The sequence below is a fragment of the Arachis ipaensis genome, chromosome B02 (assembly GCF_000816755.2).
Source record: "Arachis ipaensis cultivar K30076 chromosome B02, Araip1.1, whole genome shotgun sequence".
NCBI lineage: Eukaryota > Viridiplantae > Streptophyta > Magnoliopsida > Fabales > Fabaceae > Arachis > Arachis ipaensis.
Window position 1 is genome coordinate 101,810,761 of NC_029786.2, and position 10,811 is coordinate 101,821,571.

Consider the following 10,811-nt stretch of genomic DNA (forward strand, 5'->3'; position numbering starts at 1 on the left):
GAAAGAATTGAGAAGTGAATGAAGAAAAGAAGATTGAAGTGTTGGTAGCAGATAAAGCTTAGGCTTGTTAAGTGGGAATATATAAGGAACAAGTCAAACAGACAAACCTTCTCTTTTCATTTTAATTTTTATATTTTCATTTTCTCTAGTTTCGAGAATTTGGATATTCTCAAACAAAAATAATTAGAATATACTAGATCTGTAATTAGAATATATATGAATTTATTTATATAATCTATACAAAAATGGTCAACATAAAATAACTGCACATACACAAATATCATTAATTAGTAAATATTTAATTCTATTATTTTCTATCTTCCAAGTCATACAAAATCTAAGCAGTTGTTACAATTATGATTTTTTTTTTTGGGTTCAATGTAGTACATAGCAATTAAATTGCACATTTATTCATATATTTTATATTTTGAAGTAAAATAAATTGTAACGCAGGCTTATCTAATGTTAGTTAATTAAATTCTACAATTTATCTGCACATATCTAGTTGATCTTTTTGCAAACAAAACCGTGTGGGAAATAAAAACAAAAAATCCAAGGGAATGAGAAAATAAAACATATATATATATTAGTCCATTTTGTTCGAACATGAAATGGAAAATGAGAAGGAATGTGCAAAGAAAAGTCTTATTCTCAAGATAAAGACACCCACGGAAGCAGCAAATAATTATTGCAGGCAGCACCCAATACAAGAAGAAAACATATAATCGCAATTATTTATTTTGTAGTTAATAGCAACAAAAAAAAAAAAACTTATTTTGTAGTTGGTGATGAGGATGCATGCCCTTTAATTGTTTTATGTGTGAAATGTTCTTTGCAATGGTTCAAAAGTTCTGCAATTTATTTCTTTCTCTTTTAAAATACAATTTACAAACACAATTTTAGGAGGAATAAATTAAATCTCTTGGAATCCTAATTTAGATTTGTCATCTATTTTTCCAAGTATCTGCCGCTATGCATTTCTTGTTTTAACTTAATTGGTAAATATCCAACTTGGTTAATAATAAGAAATTTCAGATATGTCATTTGACTTTTTAATTCATTTTTATTTTTTAAGAACTTTTTTTTAGTAACTAATTTATCTTGTAGTAAGTATATTTATCAAGATCTAACTATCTTATAATAAAATTTTTAAAAAATTTATCTGTCTAATATGTATAATAAAAAATTGTTGAATATCAATTTAAATATTTACTCTAAATTAATCTTTGGCTCCTTATGGAAATATTAGACTAATTTATATGGATTGTGATTCAAAATTATATTCCTTCACATGAATAATCAATTGGATCATGTTGGGATTGACTATGTATGTAATAAGTTGGCTCCATATTTGGTGATGATCATGATGATTATTTCCGTAAAATAATGTTTAGTTGAGGGTTGTATATAGAGTTGACAAGATCCAAGAGTCAATTCGTCCATCTAACGTGGTGGGGAGTTATTAACTTATTATATAAGCAACGATTAACCCTAGATTTTGGACACTTGGATCACTAATAGCCTTTGCCCTTAATAACTAGCAAATATAATAACCACACAAGGTGATATAATATCACAATTTATGAACAATTTTACACTCTCTTAATTAATAATAATTTAATTAATAGATACGAAATTATATCATGATGTAAATACGAGTAATATTACGACTAATAAAATTTATTATTTTTGATTAATATTTAATTAATTTTAAATATTAAAAGTTAAATCTTAACTTTAATATTATAAAAATAATATATTAATTTAAAATATTAACTAATATTAATAAAAAGTATTGGTTCAGTATTTTTTTTGAAATAATTTTATTAATATTAATTTTGTGGCATTTTCGCATAAGACACAAATGGAGAAATAGGAATTTATTTATAAATGTGAAACTGTTCATTGAAATGATAAGTAATATAGCTAGATACAATAACCTAACAAGAAATGCAATTGAATTTTGTACCTAGTATTATATTGCTGTTCTAACAGTGATTCTGTCAATTTCAAATATATTTGAATGATCTAACATATATATTTTCCTTTAGATCACATGCTTTTAGTGAGTAATAATGCCTTTAATTGAAATTTGATATTATATATACTATTATTAGTTTTTTTTTTGGACGTGGCCTTGGCCAGCCAAACAACCCGACCCAAGGCGCCTGAAGCTAAGAGACCCGCAACCAACCTAGACCTGCGCCCGACCCGAATACAACCTGACCCTCAACACCTCAACCTGGTCTTCTTTCTCCTTCACAGCGAGCTATCCAGTGGTGTGTTCTCCTCCTCCAACGATTGTGCATGTTCGTGATTCCGAGCTCCTCCTCTCCCATTGCCTATGTCATCTCTAATCCTGAGGTTTTCGTGTTGAAGTAGCCCGTTGCTGCGCCTCACGACGGGTGTCCCATCCTGATCTGCGTCCCCTTGACTGGATTCTGTATTACTTGATTCTGTATATCTTGAATATGCTGAATTTTTGCGAGACTTGCTTCTGATCTTATTGTATTCCTTAATTGAATAGGTGGGTTCATTGTCCACTGTCTCCCAAGATTATTTTCCGCTGCCATCGCTGCCAGTTGGTGAGCTAATTTGTTGCCATCCCTTGGAGTCCAGGTAGCTCCCACATCTAGAGCCTCTTCCAGCAGTTGGAGAATATCTCGAATGATTGCATCTGCTTCCGCTATGGGCGTTCTAGCCTTGATTGCCTGAACCAGAGGTAAGATGTCAGTTTCAATTATGCAATTGGGTATCTGAAGATTCTTAATAAGTATGAGTGCTTCTCTATATGCTTGAGCTTCGGCTGTTAATGGTGATATTGTCTTGAATGTTGCTGTTGTCCCAGTTATGACTTTTCCTTGCCAGTCCCTTACTACCGCTGCTAGAGCTGCTGTACCGGTATCCCTGTGAAAAGATGCGTCTGTGTTCACTTTCAACCTATTCTTTGGCGGCGGTCTGCAGGTAATTCTCTTTCTCACACCGCCCCTGCCTGTATCTGGAATGTTTGCTTTAATGGATTCCTGTGTTGCCTTATGAAATTCTGCTGTTAGATATTCTGATTGAATTATTACCTTTTGTGGGCTGATTTCTGTTTGCTGGAATATATGCTGGTTCCTTTCTTTCCAAATGCTCCAGCAAACACATCCGAGTTTGCATAAAGTTTTCTCTTGTTCACTCCTTGATTCAGTCTTTATTCTTCTTATTTTATCCATTATCCATTCTCCAAAAGATCTTACATTATAGGCCGTAGGAACAATTTGAATACTGGATCCGAACCACACTGCTCTAGTCCACGGACACAATAATAGCGCATGTTCAATTGTTTCATCCTCTTTCTGGCATATGTTGCATGTGGGCGTCGTTGTAATTCTCCGCTGATATAGATTCGTGTTTACTGGCAAAATTCTATGCACTGCTTTCCATAGAAACATTCTAACCTTTTGATGCACCGGTAGTCTCCAAATAGCTTCCCAATCCTCCCTCCAATCCTGACTAGTCGAAGCCTTGCAGATTCTTCCCTCTTTCTTCGAATCCTTCTCCTCCTTAGCGACATAATAACCGGTTCTCACATTGTACTGTCCATCCTTTATGTGCTGCCAAACAAAGTAATCCTTCTTGTTGATCAGGCTAATAGGAGTCTTAGTTATTAGTTCAGCTACGCTTCCATGAAATATTTCTTTAATCTTGTTCCTATCCCAACCCTTCCCTTCTCTAATCAGCTCACTCACTTTTCTAATACCTCCTACTCCGCCTCTTCCCAATTTTCCTATCCCTGCTACCCAATTGTCTTCTCAAATATCTACCTCCGCTCCATTCTCTATACTCCAACTTCCTTTCCTTTTGAGGAAATCCCTTCCCTCAAGCAAGTTCTTCCATATCCATGAAGCGTTCCTTCCTTCTACCGCCTCCCATAGGCTGTAATTTGGGTAATAAATGGCCTTTAAAGTCCGAACCCATATGGCATCCTCCTCTTTTAACAACCTCCAAGCTTGTTTAGCTAGGTGTGCTATGTTTTGGCATTCTAAATCCTTGAATTCCAAACCTCCATGTATTTTGCTCCTTGTCATTTTTACCCAACTCTTCTAGTAAATGCTTCTTTCCTTTCCATTGCTTCTCCACCAGAATCTGGCTATTGCTGCTTCAATTCTCTTACAAAAGGATTTGGAGAATTTAATGATATTCATAGCCTAGACAGGAATCGCCTGTATTACTGCTTTTATCAAAACCTCCTTTCTGGCTTGATTTAATAGCTTCTCTTTCCATCCTTGCATCTTGTCCAGCATCTTCTCCTGTATCCACTCCAATGCCTTATTCTTGGATCTTTCCCATCTTGCTGGTAGCCCTAGGTATCTTCCCGGATCATCCCATGATGCCATTTCAGTTATCTCCTCAATGTTCACCCTCCTCTGTATTGATACCTGCCTTCCAAATATCAGCCCGGACTTGTCAGTGTTAATTCTCTGTCATGATGTCTCTGTATATTTATTTATAATTTGGATAAGTTGATAAATCTCCTCTTCTTGTGTCCCTGCAAAAATAATACAATCATCAGCAAAAAGTAGGTGAGTAATAACCGGTGCTGTTAGAGCAAGCCTAATTCCAGATATAAGATTTTTCTTCCTCGCCTTATCCATGAGAATAGTAAAACTCTCAGCAGCCAAAATAAATAAATAGGGCAATAGGGATCTCCCTATCTGAGACCTCTCTGTGGAATGATCTTGGTTGATAGCTTGCCATTTATTTTGAATCTATAACTCGCACTTTTCACACAACTCATCAACAATCTGACCCAATCTTTGCTAAAACCAAACTCTTCCATTACCCTTTGTAGAAAATTCCATTCCAGCCTGTCATAACCCTTGTTCATATCCAATTTGATAGCTATGTCATTGCTTTCATGATTTTCTTTTTTGTTTAACTTATGAAAAGCTTCCTGCACAATTACTATATTGTCTTGTATAAGTCTTTCTTTTACAAAGGTACTTTGGACTGGAGATATAATAGCATCTAAGACTCTCCTTAACCTCCCCACCAAGACCCTCGTCACTATGTTGTACACGAAGTTGCGACAGCTTATGAGTCTAAGTTGATTCAGGCTTTCCGGTTGACTCGTTTTAGGAATCAACACAACAGTTGTTTCTCCCAAGTCCTCCGGTACGCTGCCCTCCCTAAAAATCTGTTTAACTACTCCACACACTTCTTTCCTCAAAATATCCCAGTGTTGTTGAAAAAATAATCCATTTATTCCATTTGGGCCTAGAGCTTTTAAGCCTCCCATGCTAAACACCGCTTCCTTTATTTCCTCATCAGTGATGTTCACCATTAACTCCTTATTCATCTCTCTCATGACTCTCTTAGGAATTTCTGTTACACACTCCTCCAGGTTCCTATTTCCTTCTGACATAAACAACTTAGTGAAATGTCTTTTTACCAATCTCATGATATTTGCTTCCTCTAGAATTCACTGTCCAGTCTCATTTCTCAATTTGTCAATTCTATTCCTAATTCTTCTCTGAATAGTTGTCGCATGAAAGAAGACTGTATTTTTATCGCCCAACTTTAACTATTTCAGCCTTGATCTTTGCCCCCAATATTTCTCTTCTTGTTTCCAGAGCTCTGATATTTGCTTCTTTAATTCTCTCTCCTTTCTTTGCTCCTCTTCTGTCATACCTGCCTCTTGAATTTGATGTAGTTCTGTTTTCTTCCTTTCTATCTCTTTATCTGCTCTTTTGAACTTCCTACTACTCCATTCCATTATATTCCTAATGCATTTGTTCCTCTTTTTCGTGAATTGATTCCAACACTTTCTACTACCATCTTCCCATTTCCAGCTCCTTTTGATCACCTCTTTACACTCCTCATGTTCTGCCCAATAGGCCTCAAATCTGAAATCCTTTTTTTATCCGAATTCGTCGCTGTGTATCCAAAAATAAAGCACAATGATCCGAAGTAACGGCCGGAGAGGCTCTTAAATTGACATTCTGATATATTTGCAACCACTTTCAATTCACTAACACTCTATCTAGTCTTTTCCTAGTGATAACATTATTTCTTGGATTACTAAACCATGTGTACTTACTGCCTTTAAGATCAATATCTATTAAACCATTATCATCTACGAACCTTCTAAACGTTTCTAAATAAATTCTAGGTTGTGGATGAATGCCTACCTTCTCATCTTGATTTAAAATATCATTGAAGTCCCCCAAATAAGCTTGAGGTACTTCCTTACTCATGTTGCTTACCGTAAGCTCCTGCCATAGTTTCCTTCGCTTTTGAAAAACTGGATTCCCATACACGAAAATACCCTGCCAATTCAAATCATTGTTAATGTTAATATTTGCTTTAATGTAATTATCACACCACTCATAAATATTAATATTAGTATTAGATTTCCATAACAAACTTAGACCGCCGGACAAGTCCCGGGGTTCCACGCAAAACATATAGTCAAAATTAAGCTTTCTTCTAACCCTATCCATTTTTTCCTTTCTAGCCCTAGTTTCCATTAAAAACACTATTAGCGGCCTTACTTTTTTACATATCTCATATAACTCAGAAATTATCGGGGCAGCCGCTATTCCCCGACAATTCCAACTTATAATACTCATGGCTGAGGTTGGGGCATGTTAAGGCCCGCCTCCTCAGCCATTTGTGTTCCCCTACTCTGCCTAGACACATGCATAGCTAACTCAAACTCCCCTGTATCCACAGCTGTATTGCCATTCTTCATTTTTTTGTGCTCATTGTCCTCTTGTTCCTCCTTCCTGTCCTTGTATGTGAGCATTGGCACCTGCCAGTTCTCTCTTTTCTTTTTCAAATTCAACTTCAATTCCAATTTCTTGGCTAACTATGCTTCCCACTCAGCTTGTTCTTCAGTTGCTTTGTCTTCATCTTCATCACTTGCTAATTCCACAAAGTAGACATTTTCACCCAGATTAACATGTTGACTAACCAATTCCAGCTCTCTGTTCTTTGCCTCCTTAGATGGCTTGCTCAGTTCATCATCTTGCATTCCTCTTCTCCCTACTTCCTGGTGATTCATGCTCTCTATTCTACCTTTACTCACCTGCTCATCCTTCTTCCTTGCTAATATGAGCCTTTTTAATTCCTGGCCTATGGTTTCTTTTTCTCTTTTATCCTCTTGGCCCAACTTTCAGTCTTCAATTTTGTAGCTGTTCACCTTCGTTTCTTCTCTTGGGTTTTTATTCAGCCCACTCCCTTCAATATTCCCTACTTGCAAAGGATTTATGTCTAAGATAGGCCCGATATCCTTCCTTAGTCCATTTCCACTTGACTTCTGGGTCCCTTTCCCCTTCTGTCCCTTTTGGGCCTTTGTGTTGCTGGCCCATTCATTCTTTCTTTCTCTTATATCCATAATAAGATTTTTAAATTTAAATGCTGCTCCTAGGTCAAACAGCATATCCCTGTCATCTTGAAATTCGGGGATTTTCGATACTCCCTCTACCTGCTCTTCTGCTTCTGCCATTTCTTCCTCTCTCCTTGTTTGGTTTTTCCATACGCTTTCTTCCCTGATTTTCTGCTGCGGTGCCTGCTCAGCCCTTATCCTACTCTCCTCAGAGCTTTGTTCATCTCCACTCTCCCGTCTAAGGCCCATTTGCTCACGCGTCTGTTCCTCCTCTGCCTCCTTCCCTCCCTGTTGTTTTGAAGTTCCTCCTCTCATGGTTGGACTCGGTCTAAATTGGGTTACTCCCAATCCTGGTGAGTACTTCTTCTTGGATGGGTCCCAACAAGCCATTGCTGTTGGGTTTTTGCACGATTTTTTCTCGTGTCTTAATATACCACAATTGAAATAGTAACTGTCTGGTAGCCTTTCATACTTGAAGAAGACCTACAGTGGTGGCATTTCCTCTCTGTCGAGCTAGAATCCTGTTGGCAGAGCCTTGGTTATTTTAATGCTAACCCTTATCCTCATATATGGTCTCCTAAGAACGCCATCGACTTTTGGATCTTCTGCCTCAGCCAAAACCCCCAGCATCTCTCCGATAACAATGCCTGTCTCCTTTTCCATGAGGTCATGTGGGATACCATGCACTTGGATCCAAAATTCCATGAAGTCATGATCCACTTCAAACACCGATTCCCCCTCCCTCCATAATCTGAGGTTGACCATATTTCCTTTGACATTCAAAGGGCCGTTCTGCATAATCTGCAGCCCTCTCTTCCTGTCCTTAAAGCTGAATAACAACTTTTTTGATCCAATATCAGTAACTGCCACTTCTTGTGAATTTTTCCACATTCATAGTAGCGCATTCTTGTATGTTTTGAAATTTATCTCTTTCTCACTTATTACCTTCCCTACTACATTTAAGCAATCTCTCTTGTACCCCAACTCTCCAGGTTTGTTGAACTTGATGACTTTTCCTTCAATGCTGTTTATATTGTGAGTTTCTGACTAAAATGGTTGTCTATTTCAGGTTTTTCAGCGTTGTAGAAAGCTCAAATTTAAAGCTATATTTGTGAGGATATGACTATGTGTGTTGAGAGAAGAAAGGCTCCCTCTTGGAGAAGAACCTAAAAATTCACAGAAGAATCTCCTAATGAGAGAAGAGAAGCTCTCCTATATACTATTATTAGTTAATTTGTCTTTCTTAATACTAGATTACTATCAACCTTTATTCTTTCTTTTTTTGGGTCAGGATCATCCTCTATTCTTCTTTGTCCTTTTTATGTTTTGGGCCATCATTTCATCTTGGACCTTTGTGAAATTGTGATGCCTTGGGAATTCAAAAATCCAACTCCATTAAATCATTGCAGTCCAAAATGAAAACAAAAATGTCATATGCTAATTGTTATGCTTTACCTTGTTATTAATCAATGATACTTAATTACTTATTGCAAAAATGGAGGCAGCTTGATAATAATATTATGATGTGTATTTTATTTTGTTTTCTTTCTATTTTAAAAAAGTTCTCTCTTCATCCAATATCAAATTAAACTCAGTCTCCTATAGTTGAATTGGGGTATTATTGGACCCAGTTAATTTAGGTCTTAGTATCTCATAACTCATCAATTGATAGAAAGAAGGAAAAAAATGAATCTACTTCATATATAGAGTGATTATTACCTTTATGTATACATAATATTTTTATTTAAAAAAAAACAGAGACAAACAATATATGATACACAACATGCATATTAATGGGAAACTCTAGTCACTGCTATTGTCATTTAATTTAATTTACTTCACAACCACTCAACTTGAAAAGAAAAGCTTGTTGCAGTGAGAGAAGTACAGCACAGTAAATTTAATTTATTGCTAACATTGTAAGTACAAAGTCTCTTTTGTCTGTGTTAATCCGGAACCGAAGGACAGAATTGAAATGCTATGGTTTAGCCGTTTACTTCATAGGCCCATATTCATTTCTATTTTGCCATGTTTCGTACACATTGAACCCACCCACTCTCTGGGCTTATTGGCAAACCTCATCTTAATTACTATTTTCAACCTTATCGTGCCTTTAAATTACAAATTAGCTAAATTCACATATATATTACTTTGTTATAATTAAGGGTGTTCACAGGTGGGGTTAATTTGAAATTAAGAAAATAAGAGGACCGAGCTGATTAAAATTTAATTAGTTCGGATTTAAATTTTTTTTTAAGTGGATCCAAACTAATCTAAACCGATTAAATTTGAGTTAAATTGGTTCGGGTAAATAGATATTCGATTAAAAGTAAAATTTAAAAAAAAAAAACCAATTTAAACATCTTCTAAATACTTTAAATTTGCAATATAATTAAAAAATAAATCATTGATTCAAACTTAAATAACTGTTATAATTTGAAGTACTTTAAAATTAGGAGATAAAATTGTATATATATATTATTAAATTTTATTTATTCATTTTAATTAATATTAAATTAATTAGGTGATTGAATTAGTTCGAGTTTCTATCTACGATCCTAAAATTAATACCTAAACCAATTAAAGTCGAGTTTAATCGGTCTGACCTAATTATATTCGTTACTCATGGAGTTCAAAACTAATATAATAGAATATAATAGAATTATATTCGTAACCATATACACTCCTAGCTATAATTTCATGGATGTGACTTGGTGACTTATTATCTCATCCTTTAATTAAGATTTCGAGAGTTTGAATTTGAATATGGAAAATGTTTATACCTTGACTCAACACTATGGTTCAAGTTTAAATAAGCCAAAAGGTCCAATCCAAAAATTGGTCTTCACTACTTACCCGACCTCTTCTAAAAGAAGTCAGGTTCGACATAGATTCCTCCTCAAAGAGGTTAGACTCGAGATAGGCTAGCACATAACACTTATTTTAATAAGTAACTGTCCCTAAAATCTCTCAATCCACTTCTAAGAGCAATATCTCAACAACCCTAAAATAAAGGGATGGTTATTCACCTACAGAAGTGAAACTACTCCAACGGTGGTTATTGGATCACCACTATATATACCCTGATACCCCTCAGGTATCTTTAAGTTTCAATACACTCTTAAACCTGTTTAACTCCTTGCTAACTTAGGCATTGGAGTGTCTTTGCAGGTACCACCTTCCATTCTCCAAAACATACAACTCGGACGGCGGCTCCCGAACGTGAACAAATCGGAGACCATCTTACATTGACACTTAGGCCCATCCTTCAAACCCAATCTACCTATCTCAGGTTACCCACGTAATAGAATATATTTTGTGACTACTTTAGTAGTAGAATTAATATCTGTATATCTAGACGTATACTAAGATGTTATGAAAAAAAATGGAGAGTACAATATTCTTAGAAAAATAGTCTGATATATCAGAAGTAATAAAA